This window comes from Dryobates pubescens, chromosome 35 (genome assembly GCF_014839835.1).
Source record: "Dryobates pubescens isolate bDryPub1 chromosome 35, bDryPub1.pri, whole genome shotgun sequence".
NCBI lineage: Eukaryota > Metazoa > Chordata > Aves > Piciformes > Picidae > Dryobates > Dryobates pubescens.
Window position 1 is genome coordinate 3645350 of NC_071646.1, and position 10169 is coordinate 3655518.

The window sequence follows — 10169 nt, forward strand, 5'->3', positions numbered from 1 at the left end:
GCCAGCAGCTGATCCGCAGCCTCAGGACCCTTGGAGCTTGCTCCTCGGCAGGCTTTCAGCACGCAGCTGCTCACCTGGGAGAGAAGGTGCCTGTGGTGATAAAGGAGTGAGTGATTCAGGGATCTTCAGACATCCACACCCAGTTCCTGTACAGCTCACAGCAGCTCCCAGACAGGCGCAGGGCTGCAGACAGAATCACCTCGGAGGATGCCGGCGGGGGTCAAGCAACTGCTCTGCAGGGACCCAGCGAGTGAAAGCTCATCTGCAGCTGGCCCACCTAGGGCTTGTGTGGCCACCAGCAGGACATCACCAAGTCAGCCTGAATCCAGCTCTATCCAGACCCCCTGCCTGTGGCTGACCCGCCTGGGGCTTGCGTGGCCACCACCAGGACATCTCCAAGTCAGCCTGAGACCAGCTCCCTCCAAAGCCACCGCAGGGCTCAGCTCCAGGCAAGACACCCCAGTGCCCACCCCACCTCTCAAACAGGTTTTCCATGTGTTGAGGACAAAGCAGTGCTGCTGTCAGCTCCTCCACCTGGACATTTACAGCCCAGTGCAGGATGTCCACGTGAGTGAGAGCGGCACCAACTATCCACACATCAGACCTCAGCCCAAAGGTGACCTCGAGCGCAGCGCTGGGGCTCCACAGCTCACCCAGCCCCTCTCCTGTCTGCAGCTCTGGGGTTCCTCAGGACACAAATTACCCAGGATGAGCCTGAGAGCTCTTTACAGAACAGTCCTGGAACTCAGCAGCTGTGAACAAAGCCAGAGTCACATTTTTCAGGAAGGATCATCGTTGTTTGGGCACCCAGCTGCTCATCATGGTGAGGAGGGGCCCTTCTCCTTCGCTTGGGACCCTACTCAGAGCTCTCTTGTGCTTGGCACAGCTTGGTGGTCACTGCTGCTTTGGAGGAGTATTGATGGAAAGAGACTCAGGTTTATTTTTTGCTTCCTTTGCTGTGCCAGCAAAGTATCAACATTGCAACAAATCTGTGTGAACTGAGGAGTGTTTGGTGAATGCAGCTGGAGGTGCAGCTCAGCAGCTCGCACACACAACCCCCACAGGGCTCCTGGGGACCACTCAGGAGATGGATTTTACCTAAAATGCAGTTCTTCATCCTCAGAAAACGTTCAGAGAATCACAGAATGTTAGGGGTCAGAAGGGACCTCCAGGGATCATCGAGACCAACCTCCCTGCCAGAGGAGGATCACCTAGGGCAGGTCACACAGAAATGCATCCAGATGCGTCTCTAAAGTCTCCACAGGACACTCCAGGGTCTCTAAAGTCTCCAGAGAAGGACACTCCACAACCTCCCTGGGCAGCCTTTGCCATTTACTTTACTGAAATGCCCCCAGACTGAAAACCTCTCCCAGACCGGGCAGGGCTCAGCAGACCCCAGCGGACAGCTCCAGATCCTTGCTGCTGCTGCTGGGTGCTACCTACCTGCCTGTCCTCAGGCTGGGTGACACAGGCGTGTGTGAGCTGAGCAGCAGGACCCAGACAGAGGCTGTAGGCAGGGCTGGACAAAAATATTGTCCCTGAGGCTACAGGATGTGAGGAGCTGGCAGAGCTTCCTGCTGAGGTGTGCCTGCGGCGCTGGGCGTGCCGCCCGCCCGGCCCTGCCCTGGCACGACTCAGCAATCCGGCAGCACCACATTCCTGCTCCTGCACACCATCCCTCTCCTGCCCCAGCTGGGAGGAAAGTCTGAAATGTTTTACAGAGAAAGTGAGAGATGAGAGCTGCCATGAGCTGCTGACACCATTCCTGCTGCCAGTGGAATCCCCCCCCTCCCCGGGTCACAGAATCCCAGCGTGGGGGGGGTTTGGAAGGGATCTCTGGAGAGCATCATGTCCAACCCTCCTCCTAAAGCAGGGTCACCCAGGGCAGGTCACCCAGGTGGGTTTTGAAAATCTCCAGAGAAGACTCCACAGCCTCTTGGGCAGCCTGACCCAAGCCCCAAAAGCAGCACAATGCTGTGCAGTGAGGCTGCACCCCAAGGCTCTGCCAGCAATCATGGAATGGCTTGGGCTGGAAGGGACCTTAAAGATCACCTGGTTCCAACCCCCTGCATGAAGCTAAACCCCAATCAGACTCTAACCTTCTCAGCAGGTCGAAGAGGATGTGACTCCTGCATGAGTAGCTTTGTTTGCCCTCCTGTGGTCTGACACTTGTTTTCTGTCTGGCTGAAAGGCAGAAGGGTACTTTCCTTCTTTGGGAGCCTTTCCAAGGTCACCATCCGAGCTCAGCAGCTTTAGACCGAGTTGCTGAGGTGTGATACAAGTTAGTCAGCACTGCCCAGCCTGCAATGATTCTGTTCAGTTGGTCTTTAACTTCTCTCTCTGGAGTCCAAAGGAACATAAAGGTGACTGGAATCAGGGTGGGGGAAGGGCAGAGCACTGCCTGCAGGAACGCTGAAACCTCTTTAAATACAGAAGAAAAACGTTGCTAATTGAGGAGCATTTCACAGCTCGAGCATGTCAAGGTTAACCAGTGCTGCTGCTGCTGCTGCAGCTGCATTCTACACTGAAGCATTAATAGAAGCCTGAAAGCTCACCTGGGCAGCTGCTATCACATGGCAAAATAAGGCAGAGAGGTGATTTGCTTAGTGACACTTGCTACAGGCAAGTCCAGGGTCCCAGTCCCCTCCAGTCCCTGCCTCCCAAAGCTGGGATGAAACTCCAAACGTTCTCCATCATTAGGCCAAGCACAGCCCACGAGCAGGGAGATCATTCTGCCCCTGTGCTCAGCACTGGTTAGGCCACACCTTCAGTGCTGTGTCCAGTTCTGGGCCCCTCAGTTTAGGAAGGAGGTTGACCTGCTGGAAGGTGTCCAGAGAAGGGCAACAAAGTTGGTGAGGGGCTTCACAGTATCACCAAGGTTGGAAGAGACCTCAAAGATCATCAAGTCCAACCTGAACACAAGCCCTATGAGGAGAGGCTGAGGGAGCTGGGGTTGCTTAGCCTGGAGAAGAGAAGGCTCAGGAGAGACCTTCTTGCTCTTTACAACTCCCTGAAGGAAGGCTGGGGACAGGCGGAGGTTGGTCTCTTCTCCCAGGCAAGCAGCACCAGAACAAGAGGACACAGTCTCAAGCTGTGCCAGGGGAGGTTTAGGCTGGCGGTTAGGAAGAAATTCTACACAGAGAGAGTGATTGCACATTGGGATGTGCTGCCCAGGGAGGTGGTGGAGTCCCCATCACTGGAGGTGTTTAGGAGGAGACTTGGTAGGGTGCTTGGTTGCATGGTTTAATTGATTAGGTGGTGTTGGATGATAGGTTGGACTCAATGATCTTGAAGGTCTTTTCCAACCTGGTCTATTCTATTCTATTCTATTCTATTCTATTCTATTCTATTCTATTCTATTCTATTCTATTCTATTCTATTCTATTCCATTCATCTTGTCAGCTGCATGCAAACCTTCACAGCAAAGCCCAGCAGGAAGAAGAAGACCTGGGGCTGGAAGCAAAGAAGCTGCATGGGAAGAGGGAAACTTGGGAAGGTTCTTTTAGGGCTCAGAAATGCTGCTGCCCTTCGCTCCAACTTTGACAAGTTTCTGCTGATGGCAGCAGTCAATCAATGTTTGCTCCATTCCAGCTTTTCATTTCCCATTTCAATTAGAACCTGAGCAGCAAACCACCTCCTCCTCCCAGCACAGGCTGGGAGGATTTCGAACACTCTTTGCTAACTGCCATTGCAGGGATTTGTGGTGATATTCCAGCCCTTGCTCTGAAAGCCTTCCACCTGCTCTGAAAGCACACAAAACAAACCTTTGAACCCAGCAGCTGACCTACTTTGGGTTTAAATTCAGGTTACCCTGGGAGCTGGCTCCAGAGGGCACTGCCTGTGATGCAGCCTGCCCAGCACAGCAGCCCCGAATCTGAACTGGGCAGGTGCCAGAGGGCACAGCAGCTGGCAGTACAGGTGAGACTGGCTCTCCTTCAGGAGCCAGCCACCAGCTGTGCATTAAAGCTAAAGCAAAGGCTGCCAGCATTTGCCCCTCAAGCAGACTTTTCCATTTTCCCCAGCCACCTCCTTTCCACACCCATCAGAGTTTCCCATGCCCAGAGTGGCAGCACAGGAGGCTGCATGGTCTGTGCCTGCTCACCTCCCGTGGCACAGCCTTCCTGGGCACTCACTGGGCAGGGACAGCTCCTTGGCAAGCCTGCCTGCTTTCCACAGGGACACCTGATAAAATTATCCCTGCAGGGGAACATCTTTATTTTTGTCATGTCCCCATTTTCTAAAGGGGAAAATATTCCACTGGGAAAGAGCCTGGCTGCTGTCTGAAAGATTTTAGCTTTCTCCAGGCTATGATGATGGAGCAGGGAGGAGGTCTCTGTGCTGCTGCTCCCAGCAAGGCTCTCAGCACAGCAACCTCCACCTGCAAGAGCAGGAAGTTTAAACCAATGTGGTCTTTAGGAGCCCATTGTAAGCCGTGTGCTGTGCCTGGCACCACAAGTGGTGGCCCCACAATCTTCTGCTCCTGCCTGCCAGCTTGCTGTGCATGGGTTTGATGCTGCCAGGGTAAAATCCAAGTGTTTTGCCCCTCTCCCTGGGCAGCATGTCGGGCTGGAGCAAGCGAGCACAGCCCTGTGTCCACACCATGGACAAAGTCCAGCAGCACCCAACCCTTGTCCACACAGACATGTGGGAGATGAGGCAACACATCCCTCCACCTCGGCAGGGCTCCTGGGAGACATACTGGGATGATGCTCTGCCACAGCTGGAGGAATGGCTTCAGCAGGCAGAGGTCAGCTTTGGCTCAGCCTCCCAGCAGAAACTGCTGGGGTAATGCAAGCAAGGGTCTAGCATTTGATTCATTTTTAATAGGGTCAGGTCTTTAGGAGGGCTTTGGGGCTTCCTTCTTGGTTTCCATCCCCCACTTCACCCACGTGTTTGGGGGTACAAAGCTTCCAGCACACTTGTGCCAGAGCAGACCAACTCCAGGAGCTTCATACAGGGATGCTCTGGCAGCAGGAGCTTGTCCTTATGCCCTACTCATCTTCCTCCCAGCTCCTCTCACCCCAGCTCACCCCTAGAGCCTCCAGCACGCACCTGCGGCGTGCCCGGCGCCTGCCGAGCCCCTGCCCAGGACAAGCAGCTGCCCATGGCTGCCCTGGCAGCAGGGAGCTGTGCTCCAGCCAAGGGGCAGAGCTGAAACCAGAGCTGAGCCACTCAGGAAGCCAACCTCTCTCCAGAGCTGGAAATGCTCAGCACTCCTCTCCTCAGAACATTCACCCACAGCCAGGGCACAGCTCCCAGTGCTCCCCTTCCTGAGCATCACCGAGGTTGTCCCCATGCTAGATGAGCCATGCCAGCAGCAGAGTCAGCCTGGGCTCAGCAGGCAAAGCCTTGGGCAGCAGCAGGTGCAGTGGTCACAGCACAGCTTTGCCTGCACCTTCCAAAACCATTCCAAAGCAGTTTTACCCCAGCTGGTGGCTCCAGCACTTCACATCGGGCACCAGCCCAGCTTGGAGCAGAGCTGGGCTGTGGAAACCATGCAGCAGTACAGGTGAGGGTTGACTTGCTGGAAAGCAGATCCAGAGTGTCCTGGTGGACAGCAAGTTGACCACAAGAGAGCAATGTGTCCTGGTGGCCAAGACCAGTGGTCTCCTAGGGTGCATTAGGTCGAGGGAGGTTCTCCTGCCCCTCTGCTCTGCCCTGGTGAAGCCACATCTGGAGTCCTGGATCCAGTTCTGGGCTCCTCAGTTCAAGAGAGACAGAGATCTACAGGAGGGAGCACAGTGGAGGTCATGAGGATGATGAAGGGACTGGAACATCTCTCTTATGGGGAAAGGCTGAAAGCCCTGGGGCTGTTTAGCCTGGAGAAGAGCAGCCTGAGAGGGGATCTGCTCAATGTTTACAAATAGCTAAAGGGAAGGAGCAAGAAGATGGGGCCAAGCCCTTTTCACTGGTGCCCAGTGATAGGACAAGGGGCAATGGGCACAAATTGGAACCCAGGGAATTCCACCTCAACATGAAGAGAAGGTTCTTTGGTGTGAGGGTGCTGGAACCCTGGAGCAGGCTGCCCAGAGAGGCTGTGGAGCCTCCTTCTCTGCAGAGCTTCCAACCCCCCCCTGGCCATTGTGATCCTGGGCAAGCTGCTGTGGGTGGCCCTGCTTTAGCAAGGGGAGTGGACTGGATGATCTCCAGAGGTCCCTTGCAGCTCCCACCGTTCTGTGATCACCTCCCTGAGCTGCTGTGCATGGTCACACTTCCTGGCCTTGCTCTGTCCAGGTTAAGCCTGAGGGGCTTCCGCTGCTCTGCAGATTCAGGCAGAGCTCTTCCCCGGGGATGACGTTCAACTGGTGCAGTGCTCCCAGCTCTAAAGCCTGGGTTCATCAAAGCTGCAATTAAACCTGACAACCTCCTTGTTCTCTCTACTACACGAGATTAGGAACAGCTAAAATTAGTCTAATTTAGTGTTAATCATTAATCCCTTTATCCACCCTGAATCCAATTTAAATGTCCACACCAAGAGCCTGCACAGACTTTGCTAGTCCAATGTACAGCAAAATTCAATTAAATATTAGTGAATTAAATCAACACAATCTGAGTGCTGCTCCAGGAGGCCTTTGCCACAGATGGTTATCAGCTGCTTGGTTAGCCTTCAAAATTAGCCTGGACATTGTGGTTCTTGGTGGTAGCTGAGTTGGGGGTAGTTGGGTTATGGCTGGACTTGATGATGTTAAAGCTTTCTTCTCACCTTAATGATTCCATGATTCTCAGTACTTTGGGATTGCATGGATATCTCCAGCTCTGTTTAACAAAGGAAAAGCTGGGTTGGGTTATGGCTGGACTTGATGACCTCAAAGGTTTCTTCTCACCTTAATGATTCCATGATTCTTAGTACTTTGGGATGGATATCTCCAGCTCTGTTTAACAAAGGAAAAGCAACCTTCCAGGCCCTCAGGTTGGAGAAGACACCTTCAAATACGAGGTTCAGGAGGCAAAGAAAGTCCTGCCTCAGGAAAAAGAAATAATAACAAATTAAATGAAAGAAGGAAAGAAGCAAACCCCACACAACCTTTTTTCTTCAGGCCAAATGTCACACTTCAGCCTGACCTTTGCTTCTGCCATGGCGTACTGCAGACAAACTGTGTCCTGGGGGTTGTGCAGGGGCCTCAGCAGCTCACACTGCCCCTCACTCTCCAGGCCCAAAGGAGAGAGAGCACATCTTACCCCCAAAGAGCTGGCAGCCTCTTCCTGCAACCAGCAGATATGGAGACCTTGAACTTCTCCTGTCTGATTGCTGTCTCCTCCAGCTATCTCTTCTGCAATGGTCATTTTCCGAAGCGTTGCAGAAGAGCAAAACGTGGCTTGAATGCAGGAGTCAGCTGCAACCTTTGCTGCCAAGTTGGCAGGGAAGATAAGGACCTTTTATTTCAAGAAGAGAAAAAAAGAAAAACTCAACCAACCAAAACAAAACAAAACCTACAAACCCAGACACTGAGGAAGGAGAGACAACTCTTTAGCAACTTTTACAGCCAGTCTTGCAATATTATTTCCTAAGCAGGCTGAAAACTAGTGGGGAAAAAAAATGATTAAAAAAGAAACTACAAGAAAACCAGGGAGGGAAAAAAGAAGACGAAGAAAGTTTCCCTGGGCAGTTTCCTTGGAGCTCTCTGCTTGCTGTGGACGCCCTGCCCCTGCTGCAGGGAAAGCCTCCAGCCTCCCTCCGAGGACGTGCAGGATGTGAGGAGTGAGGGCTGACTCACTGCTCCACTCCACTGCCCACAGCAGGGCTCAGCAAGGAAAGAAAGATTGAAAACACCACCCCAAAAAGTCAAGCACCAGGTACCTGAGCTGAGCACTAAAGCCTGCAGCCCAAGGAGGGCAGGAGGAAAGGGGAAGAAGGTAGCACAGTCCTCACCCAGAGGATTACAGCCTGAGGATTGGAATTGTGACCCCAACGCAAGCCAGACTGTAGGCTGGGTTCGATTCAAGAAACAGAGAGTGGTTTGGTTTGGAAGGGACCTTAAAGATCACCTAATCCAAGCCTGGTGGGCCAGATCATAGAATCCCAGAATGGTTTTGGTTGGAAAAGACCTTTAAGATCATTGAGTCCAACCATTCTCTAACTCTGCCAAAGCTGTCTCTAAACCGTGCCCTTCACCACACCTCCGTGTCTTTTAAACACCTCCAGGGATGAGGATTCAACCAGCCTCCTGCACAGCACCTCTTGTGAAGGCTCCCTCCGAGTTTTTTCCTCTTTCCACATCTCCCAGCTGCTCCTTCAAGGTGATGCTGGTGCATCAGCTCACTTGGTGCTGTCACTGCCACCTCCTACCCTAAGCAGTTGTCACCTCAGCCACACAGATCAGCTGAGAAACCTGTCCACACACCATCATCTGCTCTGTGAGGTCAGAAGCTGTAAATCCCAACAACTCCTTGTGGCTTTAGCACCTTCCCTAAGGCCATCAGCTGCTAAGTGCCTCTGGTTCTCTGGGCAGAGCAGGATGCATGCAGCGCAGGGGCCTCTGCTGGGAGCAGCTGATGTCACCTGCCGGGGGTCAGTGATGCAAGGCTGTGAGGCAGGCAGCCAGGGCTGCAGGCTGAGAGCGCTGCCTGCTGCTCTTCCCAATAAGGAAATACACAGCGCTGGGGGTGAATCACAAGCAGTGACACAGCAGGGGGCTGGAGAGTTTCAGCATCCAGTGCAGGAAAAGTGAGACTCGGGGCCGTAAGGGGCTGCCTCTGACTGTCACCAACTGGGGAATTTCCCGGGTTTCTCTCATTTCCAGCAATCCAGGGGCTGCCACATGTTGCATCTCTGCTCTCACAGACTCAGGCAACTGTTTCAGTTGGAAAAGACCTCTAAGATCATCCAGTCCAACCATCAACCCAACACCAACATGGCCATTAAACCATGTCCCCAGGTGCCATGGCCACAGGTTTCTTGAACCCCTCCAGGGATGGTGACTCCACCACCTCCCTGGGCAGCCTGTTCCAATGCCTGACCACTCTTGCAGGGAAGAAATTCTTCCTCATAACCAACCTAAACCTCCCCTGGTGCAGCTGGAATGGTTCCCTTTGCTGTGAGCCACCTTTGACCAGCATCTTCACATCTCCTCCTGGGTAACCTCTCTGCTATGCCTCACTCAGGCGTTTTTGGTTTGTTTCAATACCTACTTCCTGCAATGAAAACTGAAAAAGGCAGGAAAGCAAAAGGCTTCTGCTGTGCTCCACTGGACCTTGCCCAAATCCAGTCCCCAGCCCCAATAGCTTACAAGCTGTGGGGACACAGTGTCCCCCTCACCCCCAAGTGCAAGCTGAGGAAAGTTAATGTGTTAACTACATGAACTTCTTAGCTCAATCCTATATTAACTAATGTATTAAAGCACATGCAGCCCTGGAGCTGCACTGCAGTCAGACAGAAAGATGTCTGAAATCAGAGCCTGGGGTCATTGGGGGGGGGGGGGGAGGAGGAGGGAAAGGGGGGTGAGAAGCAGCAAAAGTTTTGTGAAAGAAGGAAAAGGAAAGAAAAAGACAGAAGAAAAAAAATTAAAAGGAGGGGGAGGAGGCGGGGGGGGGGGGGGAAAGTAAAGTTTTTTTTTTTTAGCTTGGCAGGATTAAGGGCAAGGGCTGCCAGGGCAGGGGGGGCACTGCCCGTGCTGGCGGCGTGCTCGGGGCGTGATGCCCAGAGCCGGCCCCCGCCGGCCGGCCCCGCCCGCCCCCGGCAGCGATAAAACGCGAGGGCGGCGAGCGGCGGGCAGCAGCTGCGGAGCGGAGCTCAGCACCGACCAGCATTGCTCTCTCCGGGACAGCACAGCCCCGGCAGCTCGCAGCGCTCACCGCCCCCTCCCCTGCCTCGCAGCAGCAGCAGCCTCCCGGTAAGGGGGTGAGAAGGGATGCGGTGGGATCTGATGGTGGGGATGAGATGGGATGAGGGAGGATGGAGTGGGGTGCAGTGCAGAATGTGGGGCCACGGCATGTGGAGCCTGGCTGGATCTTGTCCTCCCCAGCCCGGTTTGCCACAGCCTGCATGCAAAGGATCTGCTCAGCCGGGCAGCTCCTTCCAGCAGGCACCAGGGCTGTGTTCTGTGGAATGAGAGTTGAGCAAATGAAAAATCGCCAATCTGCACGAAGAGCAGGGCTGGAGGGGCTGTGGAGAGAGCGTGGGCTGCATGGGGGGCTCTGAGCACCGCAGGAGACAGCAGCCAGATGTAACT